At 43.6% G+C, this 14,429-nt stretch overlaps 1 protein-coding gene across 2 annotated transcripts in view; it reads right to left on the bottom strand.

Annotated features, from left to right (window-relative positions):
- The window catches only part of LUZP1 (leucine zipper protein 1), a 174,450-nt gene extending 166,953 nt beyond the window's left edge, over positions 1-7,497 (bottom strand). The window contains exons 1-2 of one of the 2 annotated variants that reach the window (XM_085647800.1): positions 7,321-7,457; positions 6,577-6,680 (exon numbers count right to left, since the gene is read on the bottom strand). The gene's annotated coding sequence lies outside the window, so the exon portion shown is untranslated. Of the gene's footprint in view, positions 1-6,576; positions 6,681-7,320 lie in introns of both variants that reach the window. The other variant, XM_085647799.1, reaches the window with a different exon arrangement.
- Between the last annotated feature and the right edge of the window lie 6,932 nt (positions 7,498-14,429).

Raw genomic sequence — 14,429 nt, 5'->3', positions numbered from 1 at the left:
GTAGCTCTGGGCATCACATACTGCTCGCAAACACACAACTACACTCTGAAGTCTAAAGGTAATTATGGAGAGGTAAGGGGAGGGTGCTGGGACTTGAAAACAACAATACACTCCTCATGACTGACCTCTTCCCATCTGTCCTACTACCAGACAAAAATAAACACCATAAGTGATCTACTTATCCAAGACAATTTCACAGCATTACAGTGCCACGCGTCTGCCCCGGAAAGTCCACCTCCCTCCTTCACCACCCCCCCCCCCCCCCCCGGAAGCTTGATTCTTGTGTGTTAGCGAGCTTCCATTAGACAGCCATACTACTGCTGGCTCAGGCAGCTCGATGAACAAACAAAATCACAGCTGTGTCTAGGAAGGCATACTTTTTTTCTGTGGAAGAACACACCTTCTGTACAATCGAAATGTGTACTCATGTCCACCTACATGTGGTCGGAGCAGAAGCCCCTCTCTAAAGTACTGCTGAATGCTCTTTTTTAGGTTGATCACACAAGTTCTAGCAAGAGATGTGCTGCCAACTCAGACCTAAAAATGACCCCTTGTAAAAATAAAAGACATTAAATAAAAGCAGATATTAGCCTAACGGCCTTCAGACGGACTGTGGTTGTGCAAATGCAAAATGCTGTCACTTACAGTGAAGAGAGCCAATGGCTGAAGTGACCTCACCTGCTGCACATACCGTATGCTGTGGTGGGTGGAAGTCTCAACGGCTCTCCCTGGCACTCAAGTGCAACATCTATACATTAAATGTAAACATGAGATTCTTCGGGATTACCAAGCAAGCAAAACCTTATTTGACTTCACAGACAACAAGCCAACAAACTTTAAGACCATGGAAGTAAAGACAACCAACAAATTGATCAAAAGTGGATGTAAAAGCAACTTCTCACCCCAAGGAGTAAAAACAGAGTTCCTTCAGCTTTGTACAGAAGTCACAACCCTCTCGTTGCTCCCTCCCATCTTAAAACTCACCACTCACTTGTAATATCCTGCAACTCTTAGAAGTGGGAGCTTAAATGAAATAGAAACGTGCCTTTTTACTGGATAAAAAGTGTAAAATATTCACAGACACTCTAATCAACAGCACACAATTTTAATTGTATATAAGAAAGAGAGCCCATTACAGTGGTTGCACCGTACTAGCCGCTCTACAATGCGTCCTGTGATATTAATAGCAAAACTGATACCATGGGATAAACATCACTATGAGTTAAGAATTATTTCCCGGGTCCAAAGTATGAGATGGAATCCAGTGTCAGCCACTCAGCATCATGCTCAGATGCCAGGCTGGATGACAACCACACTCTCAGTAAAGGAAAGCAAACACAATACACCTCACCATGGCTATCACTCTTCATTCCCAACATTGGCTCACATTCCCAAAGTTTGGTTGGTCTCTACAGAAAGCTGAAGGTTTACTGTACAGTAAATACAACAAACTATCAGACACCAAAATAATTTAACAGCAACATGAACTTTTATAATCTCTTATGCAAAGTTAAGCAAAGTTGTGGACCTGATCTTTGGACTGGACAGCATGCTGTGTCAGCATTCCTACAGGAGATTAATTTAGAAGAGTATCAATAAACAAAACTTTAAAGTAAATGAAGTTCACTGCAAGACACCCTAGAACAGAATAGATCTCTAGATATCTTACCATTCCTGAACATGTAGTCAAGAGAGATGGTTGTGCTCACGATTCCGATTGAATTTAAGAGGGTTTCCATCCCCATGGTTTTTCCATATTCCCCAAAGATGGGTAGGTTGGAAGTATTGGAATTTTCCATAGCCTACTTGAGCAAGTCATCTACCAGCCCGATATTCGTCCAGTGCAGAGTTAAGAATCCATTTCTTTGTAATTCATGCTGACACACACACACACACACCCTATGCTTCTCTCACGCTAGGCAGGAGAACCAGAATAACGTGTTGATTTTATTCAGTCAAATCAATCATTGTCTCCACTTTCCGACATTGCTGGGCATTCATGTCTGATGTCAAATCAAGCAGCAGCAAACCAGGTCTCGTTTAGCGCCAGATCATTCTGGGTTTCCCCAGCATAGAAGACCACGACTAAAGGAATTTAAGTGGAGGTCATAATTTATTTTTTAAAGTAGTTAATTGCTCATGGATACACACTTTTACCATAGACATCCGGATCAATCTGATCTAGGCATTAGTAATGAGATTGGAATGTGCGACTCTCCAAGTGCACGCACGAATCAATGAATATCATTGAAAGAATCTATAAATGCCACCGTGGCTTCATACTCTCCTTGCCCCTTACCATATGCACAGTAGGGTGGATGAATTTGCAATGTGGGAGGTTTACCTGATTTTGAACTTCAGTGAAATCATTTTTTCAACAGTATCATGGGAGAGGTTTTAGGCTGTCCATGTCAGACAAAGGAATTGTGCTGATTTAATTGGTTGCCATACCTTTTTCCCCCTCAGATTTAGATTCTGGTGTAATTATGTACTGTTGGTTCAATGTTAGTTTGACTGTGATCTAGCAGTGCTCTTACAGCTATGTTTTCTGTACTTTATCTTGGGGTTAGGGAGTCCAAACCCAAAGTGATAGACTGAGGCTGTAGGTAAACTGAGATTTGTATGCAAAAGATGTAGGGAGGCTGGGAACCAGAGGCTGAGAAAGAAGGGCACTTACTTTTTCCTTGCTCTGTTCCTCGTTCATATGATAAAGTAAAGTAAAACTGCAATTACAAAAAAGGTCTCCAGTTCTTGGAGAATTGATACAAATATTACTTCTGTCTGTTTTACATAAAATACCAACTTCACACAAGCATGATCATGAAATCATTATTGTCCAATACATTTCTAGTTCCATCATGAAGTCCATAACCATCATTAAAAACACACATGGTTAGTAAATAAATTGCCTGCTAGGCAAAACCCATGTAGAAAATTACTCTCAAACATTCTGACCACTTCTTTACGGCAAATCTTGCCCATTTGGAATTTAAGAAGAAAAATATATATATATATATAATGTTGCTCTATTAGCTACGTGCGTGACTCAGAAAACAATTTTCTCTTTACTGAGCACAACACTTTACCTTCTCCATTAACTGTGTTGGCTACTACAAAACAAACACTTAGCAACAAGGAAGCTGAAACATTCTTCTCAGCTAATTGAACGAAAACAGATCCGCCCTAGGGCGAAATCTGTCCAAAACTAGTTATCCTATATTAAAAAAGAGCAACACAAATATATCCTGAAGAAAAAAGAAAAAAGAAGAAAAAAAAACAAACAAAAAAAACAGGACACTATATAAAATTGTATGTTGACAAAGGGATCTTTTAACCTTTAATTTGATAATAAAGTCCATGTAAGAAATATTTGTGAGCAAATTGATTCCGCAACTTAAATTCATTGAATAGTGTTTGCAACTCCCTGGGGCGAAGAGCGCAACAAAAGCACCCAATAAGATAAATTAGTCTGAGGGAATACCCATTCGAATATGTCTACATCTCAACACATCAGCTTTAATATTTCAAAGTGAGACACAGGTAAACCTTCAATTTTATGTGGTTAGTGATCCAGCTATTTTTTGTTTTTATTTTTTTTTAACGCTTGGGGTTGCACAGAGACCGGAAAGTTCTAAACAAATGCCTCAGATACAAAACTGCTTGTTGCAAATGAATATTCCGATAAAGCTATATTGAGAGACTCTATGCATATAAAAATGCAACCATGTGTAAAGTAGGAAGTAACTTTACAACTTTATAAAGCGATTCAGTCAAGTTAACAATGCAAAATAGTCTACAAATAATTTGTGTAAATGAAGACCGTTCTCAAGACAAAGTTTCACTCATATTTATGCCACTTGATGACTACTATAGAGAGTCAGAACCACACTCCATCACTCATGACTGGAACTAAAGCTATTTAAGTATGACAAATGCATGAGGTCATTCATATTCATTTACTTATAATGTCAATGTAGAATCACCCGTTGGTGGACATAAAGGGTGACAGCGAAATAACCTACTGCATTACAGTTTGCATCTCTTTATAAATTATTAACAAAACGCTAATCTTCCCTAATGCAGATCATCATAGTACCCAACAGCACCCGCCGTTCCATCAAACTTTCTCACAAAAAGCTAATCCTACCAAATAGGACCATCAAGATACCAAACAGCACTTGCTCCCAACATTCTGTAAGCACTAATATGGTCTTGCAGTTCTTTGCTCCTCAAAAATAAAATCACATGCCTGTAGTCCAATGAAAAAATGCACGATCATCTAATAGAGTAGTAGCAGCAAACAATACGCATAATAACACTAAACGAATCAGTCATAGGTCTGCCATGGTAACCTTGCAACTATACTGGAAAGTAAGAGAGAGACTGCCGAGAGTGCTACAAAGCCATTCTAAATGGCAGAACGTGTAGTATACAAAATACTAAGAAGCCAACGCACAATACAAAATACTTATAAGATAACATAGCATTAATTTTACTATTTTTAAACAGAAAGGAAAACCAAAAATGTTATTTCAAGCAGTGGTTTGAAAAGTGCACAATGTAAACATTTCCAAAATGATGGTCTTGAAAGCTATTAGCATCCAAAATCATAATTCCAGGGTTGTTTTCTCAACCTTGCAAGACAGTGTGCCTCAAAGATTTTTTTTTCAAACATATGACAGGATAAAAAAGGCAACTTCAATGGAACCATCAATACAGCCTTTATCAGAAACCAAGCTGCAGGACTAAATCTGATGGGAGTTTAAATCAAAGTGTAACAGGAATTGAAGGACAATGTTTACTAAAATGGAGCTTAGAACAGATTCGGAAAAATATACAAAAGTGTCAACACATGCATGACTTGTACAGTGCAACGAATGCTTTACCTCTGAAACAAAACATTAACAATATTAACTTGTTTAGTATAGTGGTAAATACTGCACAACTGTCGTGTCTAAAAGTTGCAAATAACATATTTCCGGAGACCCCGGTAAATTAAGGGGAAACTGGCACAAGGGAAATATATTACAATTAAAAGGTATCACCGTTAAAAGGATGCATTTAAAAGGTACAAAAAATATTCAGGTCCAACTGGCATTTTACGACATTGATGACGGCTTATTTAAAATGGACTAAATAGTTCAAATACATTTGCTTCACTTCACTCTTTTGCATAGGCAAGGCTTCTCCCAGTTTAATAACAGCCTGCATTCTGCAAAGGTAAGCAGTTCACACAAATAACATAAGAATTCAAGAAGGAATGGGTCCTAAAAAGCAAACATGCTACTCATTGGGTGTATGACTCACAGCTTGGTGCACAGTCTCGAACTTGAAGAGGTCCTCCTCTTTTTAGGTCTGGATGTTCAGATAGCTGTCTTGCTATACTATTTTTTATTTTACTCCTACATACCATGAATACACAACCGGCTTTTGGTTTGCAGGCTTCATCCATTGGTCTGTTAAATCGTCATTCACTTCTTGCTTGCGCCCATCACACCATATAGCATGAGGAAATGGTTTGGCCCACTAACCCATGACTCCTTTGATTTTACTGCGCAAAGCCTATTTCCATTGTTCATATCTGCCTAAAAACTGTTCATTTCTTTTCAGTTGTGAAGCTGATTCAAGCAGTTTTTTTTATTTTGTTTACTTTTCATATTAAAATACCTACTACTTATTTCGGCCACAGATTAGGTGCCCAGTTAGTTGCCAGTTTATTTTCTGTCTCCTTCATAAAATGCACTATCGAGTGTTTAAGTGACATTGTAACACTGTAGCTGTCGGTGATTTCAGTTTGGTCAGGGATTGGTCCATTTTTGTCACCTTCTCAAATTTAAATTTAAAACGGCCACATCCGTGAATGCTATTTAAGTTTCCAATTTTTACTGCAAACATATGGTGGTGCCATATTGTCTTTTTATCCTTTTTATTTTTGTGGCATGTGCTTACAATAAAACCCAAAAAAATGCCATAGCATTAACTTGCCAAGCCCAAACCTAAAGGCTTTACCAATGCTTCTTACATCAATTCATTCATTTGGCTCTTAAACCAGTCTTTTAGTACGAAACGTTGGACTGGTCTGTCCTGTCTACTTTTGAGCCTAACAAATCTGGGAAAGGAAACCATCAAGATATACGTTGGCTTAGTAATGGCAACAAACGTAAAAGACAGCTTGTTGTTTAAAAAAAAAAAACAGGATACTGAACTGCTTTACAACTATATTTCCCCAAACTGCCCTTGTCACGCTTCACATTTAAAACGGATTCAGGTTAAAGGGATTTGCATCAGTGTAACTAAACCCCTGCCCAGACACGGCTTCTCTCAGTCTTACAGACAGACAACCACATTCCTGCACTCCCTCTGTCCAGCAGAGGGTTCAAAAGTGTGACATTTCAACGCATGACAGGCCGGGCTAATCCCAAAACAAAAAGACAAGCAGGTGAGCAGAGACAAACAAGCATTAGACAAAAACATACAAATCCAGGAATGCTGAACGAACACACAAACATATGCACCAACGTAATAATAATAAGCGATTATCCTTTCAAGACATTTAAGAAAAAGCCAAACCCCTACCTCAAGGTCAGCTAAGCAATGTCTTCAACCACAAGCTGGAAGCACGCGTGCTACAGTGCCCCAAACCTCACAGTGCTTGTGGGGAACCACTGCTAGCTGTATAACTGCAAAAACAAAAAAAGCTAGCTCAGCACCCAATCACTCTGAAGACGAGTCACCCGCCACTAATGTGTACAAAATACAAAATGAGAGAATTCAACCATAAACTGTGGAAAAATAATAATAATAAGGTGGTTTAAAAATGTGCAACTATTAGTTTCAAGAACAGTTTACCATCCCTGCTCTGTGAGGTTTAATTTTCAAATGGAATTCACCGATGGAAGGAACTCTGCGCAGGCCGGGCTTCTCTCAGCCTTGCAACATCCTGCCTGCCGCAGAGAGGAAAGGCAGCCCACATTCCAACACTCCTCATGTTCGGTTCAAAAACACCCTTTTCCTGCCCGGACTCGCTCTGTTCCTTCCCCACCGGTGCGCCCGGTCTCTGCGTGTAAGACACGCAGACACACTGCAGATGCGTGGGGCACCCGGGGACCGCTGAGAGGACACACAAAGCCCGTGCCTGGCATTCCTGGCGGCGGCCCGGTGTGTGTCCTGCGCCCGCCGAGGACACCTGACTCCACTGCGGCGGGCCGACCGGTGGCGAACTTGCTGCAGTTAGCAGGCTGCGTGCCCGCGGCGCACAAACCCACACACAACACTCCACAGACACACACACACAGTCTGGGCGCCTGCCGGTTTCCTCACCTCACTGGGCGGCAGTCCCTCGCGGCGGCCCGGGCCCCTTCTGGCCGCACTGCGGGGCTCTCACCATAACATTCCTGGACGGCTGCTAACAATGAAAGGTGGACCCGCACCGCCGAGGAGCCGGCCTCCCAGTGCTGATGTCACTCCAGGCCGGGGCCTCCCTCTGACGACCTGGGCCGGGAGGAAGGCGGAGCCCCGGGGCCAGGGGAGGCGGCTGCGGCTGTACGGCCAGAGGAAAGAGGAGCCCTGCTTCCTCGCCGCAGGAAGGGCCCAAGCCGGGGCGGCTCGCACGCCACTTGCCGGGAAGGAGTGGGCCTTGTGGAGAGCGCCCAGCCTTCAGACGGGATGGGCGTCTACTGTCCACGCAGCTTCCTCTCGCAGAAAAAACACAGACATTAGCGTCCCTTCAACTTTCTTTGGAGAGGTGTTAGCACAATTGCCGCCAGCCAAAGTGAGGTAAAAGGCAACTTTACACATATATAACACCCCCCCTTCTTTTGTACTTTTACATTTTGATATTTATTGGCATTTTTTTTTTACTTTTTTCACTCCCACAATTACTGGTTGTCAGTGCAACTCACCGGAAAACTTCTGTGCGTACTCATATGTTGGGCATAGAGGAAAGTTCCCTGAGCGTTTATGGAGTGGTTTGTTTTACGCATTTCCTGGTGCTAATTGGAAGGCCCATCAAACCTTTCTTGTGAATCTTTATTTGCAACCGAGGCTAAACATCAAAATTCAATACATTTCAATTAATTGAAGCACATTAGGCTCCGCAAGGTAGACAGACATTAGGCTCCGCAAGGTAGACAGAGAGTGGTTAAGTTTCAAACCATAAAAGGTTATTAAAGGATTAGCACAGTTACACATTCTATTTGTCACATTAGTTATTAATCAGTAATCAATATATAAATGCGTTAGTAAATGTATAGTTCAAAGCAATTCAAAAGTCCTAAAACAAAGACAAACTATTACAAAGATGTCTGTGAGGGAAAGTTAAGCAAAATCAGTTCTCTCATAAAGAGGGCATTGTACTCTACTAAATCAAGGAAAAGTTCTGCTAGTAAGTTAGGGAAAAGAGATTCTGAAAGGCATCAAAAAAGCATCTGAAAAGCACCTGAAGGTTTGCTCCCCTTCTCGGCATTAGCTTAAATTTCACAATTCTGACATTCGATATACCCACATATAATTCCGATAAAGTGGAGCAATTAGAGTTATGGCACAAGTAGGTAACAAGCTCATTATTTTCCCAAGCTACAATACAAAAAGGCTTCTGTAGACTACCTTCAAACTTACAGGTATCGGCAACATAATGAGATACATTGGACCAGGCTGGACTCTGCAGGTGCTCTGCAACAGCTCATTAGTACATTCTATATAAGTATCAAGAAAACATTTCACATGGGAACGGTAGCCCAAAGGCATATCAAAACGGTACATAAGAAGACAGCTTGTCTTGGAATAACTAAAGACACATTATGTGAAGCAAGACCGCAACCAGACGTTAGCCATTTCAAAATACAGGCCTGCATTAGCTCTAGTCAGTCTAAAGGTGAATGGTACCAAATCAATACATTTACATGTTAATGTTGACATGAATGCAAACTCTTAATATGAAAATGGCGGCCAAGCACCTTTCCTTAGACACGGCTCGTCTAAACAAAGGGGCGCGGCCGCCATTTAAGTGAAAGCGCGGCATGGTCCGCTTTTACAAGCATTTGCAATGCAGTAGACCTTGCATTTGCGAGAGTTTAAGTTATTGGCATTGTAAATGACAATGCCATTTATTTAAGCTTTTTTTTTTAAACAATAAATAAAAGGCATAGTCCTTCACAATGAATGCCAATAGCTTAAACTCTCGCAAATACAAGACCTATTGCATTGCAAATGCTTGGTAAATTTCTTTATTGGCATTTAATAAAAAATCTCCACAAGGTGTACAGGATACAGTGATAAATGTGTTCATGCAGTGGATGGACAGACATATCTTAACATGCTTACATAGACAATATTCAGGTAGCAGATCATACCACAATTTGGAACAGGGTAGCAGGATGTAAGGAGAAAAAATAAGATGCTAATCCAGAGCAGCACAGTGCACCCTGTCGTGTAGAGGGGTAGCCAATGTGTGCATCATTAAATAACAATAAAAAAAACAGTAACTTTTGAAACCCTTTGGCTGGTGCCGTAATGTGCAACTAATCGAAAGTGTGGGAACGTGAGCAGCAAGAGTATAATACAAATATGGGGGATATATAGGTAAGTGGTCCTCCAAGGGGATAGGGGCGAGTCGCCATGAAATCCACCCCGTAGAGCACAGGGTCCCCCGTCAGCATGTATTGTGCCATCCAGGGTAGCCCACCTAAATTGTGACTACAGGCCTGCCATTGCAGCCTGTGTGAGTTGGTGTCTGCACCTCTCACGACAGATAAAAGTTTCCGTATATCTAGGGTCACTACACTTAAAACCTATAAGTCACCCCAAGGCAGGCTCTTCAGTCCTGAGTGCAGGGTGCTTGGTTATAATTATAAGGGTGCACCTGCATGAGCAGGACACCCCTACAAACCCCGGAGTCGATTCTCCAGGCCTTTTAAGTACGGTCTGCCATTTGAAACATAAACTAGGCAGCAGTCATTACAAGATGTCTAACTATAGAGTGCTGCACTAAACTCGGTCATGTTCGGTATCAAACAGTGTTGCAAGTCTGATCCCATGTATTGGGGGGCTCTCTTGGGATACCCTCCAGTACTACTGGTAACAGCCTTTCAGGGTCTGACAGCAAGCTAGTGCTGTTGCCGACCACAGACACGATTCTGCCCTCCTGCTGCGTAGCTAAGCTTGAGCAGGGGAAGGTAGAACAATAGGTTTCCTGTCACAGGGAGGTGTGACCACCTACTGTGACAGTACTTAGTGTATTTGGCTGGGGTGGGGGTGCTTGCCAGTGCCACCAGACGGTTTTGGATGGCACATTTGCTGCCCTCCTTGCATACCCCAATTTGAGCCAGTCCAGGGAGCCCTTGGCTCCCGCTCTGGCGCGAAACTGGACAAAGGACATTAGGGTATCCTCCCCTCTGTCCAGTCCCTCCCCTGGGAGGGACACCAGAGTCATTCTAACTCTTTCCCTAGGGTACTTAAGGGCTTACCTGTGGGTGGTTTGTCAGATTCGTCTTGGGACAAGACTCAAGCCTTAAACCACATCACTCTTCAACCATCTGGACACTTAGACTGTGCTGAACTTCACCTGGAACTGAGACTGCATTAAGGAAGACTCCTGCTGCTCCTGGTCTCGTTGTTCTGCAAATCTTCTTCGTCATCTGTTTCTGTGCTTCTTCCAGGATCTTCAACAGACCTGTAGGCATCAAGGACAGCTGAAGTAATCTCCCTTGGAGTGAAGGAGTCCGTCTCCTTTTTTTTTGTAGGCACTGCAACAAAGCTGACTAGTCTTCTGCTCCTGACGTCCCACTGACTTCGTAAGACCCAGCAACACAGGTGGTGGTTCTGCAACTCTCTCTCGAGGCCTGACCTGTCCTCTCTGAAATTTTGAGGCCAGTATCCGTCTTCGGAACCACTGGGACCCCTGTGCACCGCGTTGACTTGCCATTTTCAAGGCTTGTTGGCTCTGCACTCCAGAGGACTTCGGGCTACAAGAAGCCCCAGTCTCCAGCATCTCTGCCTGCCATGCACAGATTCCTCACCACATCCTCTGCTCTGTGGGCCTTCCTTCTTGGGGAGCTGCGCGAGGTCCTCTTGCAACTCCTGTACCTTTTGCCTGTTTGTCCTCCTGAGGGTTGTCTCCTGCTTCAGTTGGCTCTCCTGCTTGCTCAGTGCCTGCTGTATCTCCTCTGCTTGTGGTGAGTCCCTTGGACCTCGCTGGTCCCAACATTGCTCCTTTTTTGTTTTTCAAGACAGTTGCGGCTGCCAAGGCTTGTTGGTGCTCCTGCCAGACACCGACCCCCCCTGGTCACTGACATCAGACGTAGGACAGCTCGTGCATGGCTCCTGGTCTTCCTCACCATTGCCTGGTCCTCACAACTGCAGCGACAAGGACACTAGCAACTCATCTGAACCGTCCAACATCGGTGGGCATTGCTCTTCTGTGCCTCCTGGTCACCCCTTAGTGGCATAGACTCTGTCCCCTCTGCTTGCAGGTTATTCGCCTTCATAATTCATCCTTGGGTTCCACCGGACTTCTTCACCTGATTCTCCAGAGATACTTTTCTCCAAGTCTTCCATTGTGGTCTACAGAGGTATCCGACGTCCCTTCACCCCTATGCACCCGGCTTCCCTGGTGTAGGTAACTTGGTCTCTGAGGTATTCACGAGTAGTGGCTCTCCATCCTTCCGTCCTCCAAGATAATTTATTTATTTATTTGCAGAGTTTTATATAGCGCTGGCTAGACCCGGAGGTATCAGAGCGCTTTACATGAGGTTAAACAGTGTTACAACGTTACATCAGTTACAATTACATCTGTTACTAGAGCATTAAATAACATAAAAAACAAGACCAATGGAGCAAAGAGGGTAATGGGGGAAAATGTAAAGGGGTTTGAATGCAGATCAGGTCTCAGCAGAAAGGCAATGGAGTAAAGTACTAGCAGGAGACACCCAAAAAAATCTGAGTGAAACAAATCGGTGTTGTTCCCGTTATCACCCACATCAGAGCCGGACTCCCTCACAGCGTCGGGTCACAATTAGAAATGGAACGGGTCCGAGGGAAGGGGCGAAAAGGGTGCCTCACCATGATCATGCAATGAGAGAGGGGTGAAAGTGACTCAAAAAGGTGGGTCCGACTGAGGGCAGTGGTCAATCTGGCGGTACAAGGCACTGACCAGCGGCGGGAATCAAGTCTGGGAGTCTATCGAAACCGCAAGATGGAGGATCCAGGTCATGGACCCCAAATACCTCGCAACAAAATGGTGGGACAGCGGGCAAACAAAATTCCTGCCGAAAAACCAACTAGGACACCTACCCCAGGAGCAGGGCTGAATGGGGAGGGCAGTCACCAGATCTGGATGGAGGAAAGGCTGTATGTCGTCGATCCCTCACGAGTCATCAATAGTCAGGGGAAAAGTCAACACAGGCACCCAGGCAGCAGCCCCGGAAGGGAAAGGCAGCTGTGGAGTCAGAAGGGCTCGAAAACACAGAAAAGGGAAAACAAGCTCGGTGAAAAGGGCATCGGCGTAGGCTACTCCATCAGGGAAGCAAGACCCACATGTCTCAGCTGCAGCCCCGGAGAGGTGCAACAGGATGCCATGCAACTGCAGCACAGGTCCGGAAAGGCAGGTGACGATCGGAGGGGCCACCAGGTCAGCTAAGTCAGGCATCGGCAGCGACGTAGAGGATCAGCAACCAGCAGACCCTCTGAGACCACCGGAAGGCGAGGGAAGAAAGGAGAACCAGCGGAGAGACGAGGAGAACTGTGCCCGATGTCCGTCTGGGTAGGTGACGGCCGAGGCAGTGAAACGGAGCCAATCTCCTCTGTAGCTGTCGAGGCAGCTCCACCGGGCAATCTTCGGGGTCATCTGGGAAGGGTCCTTCTTCTGCAAAAACTGCAACCGCAACTTCTCCATTGACTTCCATTGGGCACGCTGCTGTGTTCCCACCCTGCACACAGCCTCCTTGGGGTTCCTGGATACTTACCTTGGGTGGTTCCTTATGTCCCCGGCTTCTCTGGGTCTTCTGGTCCAAGTCCCATCCTCTGCTGCAGTTCGCATTCCACTTTTTTAATATCTGGTTTGGTCTCCCCCTGGAGACCACACTATTTTGTGCTACTTACCTTATTGCAGTTGAAGTATTGTTGTGTATTTGTGTTGATATCTCCGGATAGAAGATATACCAATATGCTAGTGAGTGTTGTGTAATAAATAGACATCTTTTATATATACTCTGTGTGGTTCTTTTTAGTTTAACCTACACTACATGATTAAACTGGTAAAACAATCTGCGTAACACTCCTTCAAGATAAGCTTGAAGGCTGCTCTCTACAGCTACCACTGAAACTTGAAAGCTCTCTGTGGTTATCAAAGACCACTAAAATCACCATAAGAGTTGCCTGGATCAGTGCAAGGTGCATCAATTAGATAAGGGTGCACCATATTCCAAGCCAGCCTCCTACAGGTTAGATTTAGGAATAGGTCCACAATACAGTACTATAAGTGATCTGATTTAGAAAAGTTAAATGTTACTGCATTTACCTTTCCCTGTCAAAATATTTTTGGGGAGATTATTAACTGTACCTCTAATCTTTTTTTCTTTTCCTTTCTTTATTCCTTACATCAGCATCCAGGGGCAAGAAGAGGGCTGGGTCTGGAACCACCAAGGGGGTGAGGGAACCAGGGGTGCCTCCACAAGTGCCACGGCAGATGGCTGGGGTGGCCCCAGTAAGTCCTCCTGGTAATATTATTTCCCTATATCATCACAAAACAAACAGGGTATGGGGCAACAATGACTGCCCCTAGCCACTAGTTGGATTAAAATAACTCTTCTCTCGGGTGCCAAGGATCTGAGGCGCAATACCCCTACGCCTTCTATGGAACACTCCACAGAATTCTTTGAACACATAAATTGATCCAGCACTCCACTCAGTGGTGACACATATTATAAGTAACACAATTTCAGATCCAATCAGCAGGTCTTTGTATAGCTTTTCTTTATTCAAAATCATCTTTAAAAGGTACCTCGTTTCCTTTTAAAGAAGATTTTGAATAAAGAAAAGCTATACAAAGACCTGCTGATTGGATCTGAAATGTTGTTACTTATAATATGTGTCACCACTGTGTGGAGTGCCGGATTAATATTATTTCCCTAACTTGTATCGCTCCACAATTAGAATTATTTTCGGGGTTTCGTTTTTACTGTGCCTGTCTCCTAATTTGTTTCCAACTCCTCTTCGTTCTATCTGTTTCCTAAATCCTTCTTATCCCTGCATTATCCTATTTACTTATTTTTTATAGTTCAAGTTTATGTACTTGACTTCAAACTGCCTGTAGTAGTCTGCCTGTAGCTTTCTTTTTTCTGCTTTGTCAGTAAGCTTTCCCTCTCCCCCTATATATCTTGTGGACTGGTATTATAAGACTCAGGGAACCCATTTTAGGGCAGGTACTCTACTGT

This window comes from Triturus cristatus, chromosome 3_2, assembly GCF_964204655.1.
Source record: "Triturus cristatus chromosome 3_2, aTriCri1.1, whole genome shotgun sequence".
In the NCBI taxonomy this organism is placed as follows: domain Eukaryota; kingdom Metazoa; phylum Chordata; class Amphibia; order Caudata; family Salamandridae; genus Triturus; species Triturus cristatus.
This window is presented reverse-complemented; position numbering and strand designations above follow the sequence as displayed.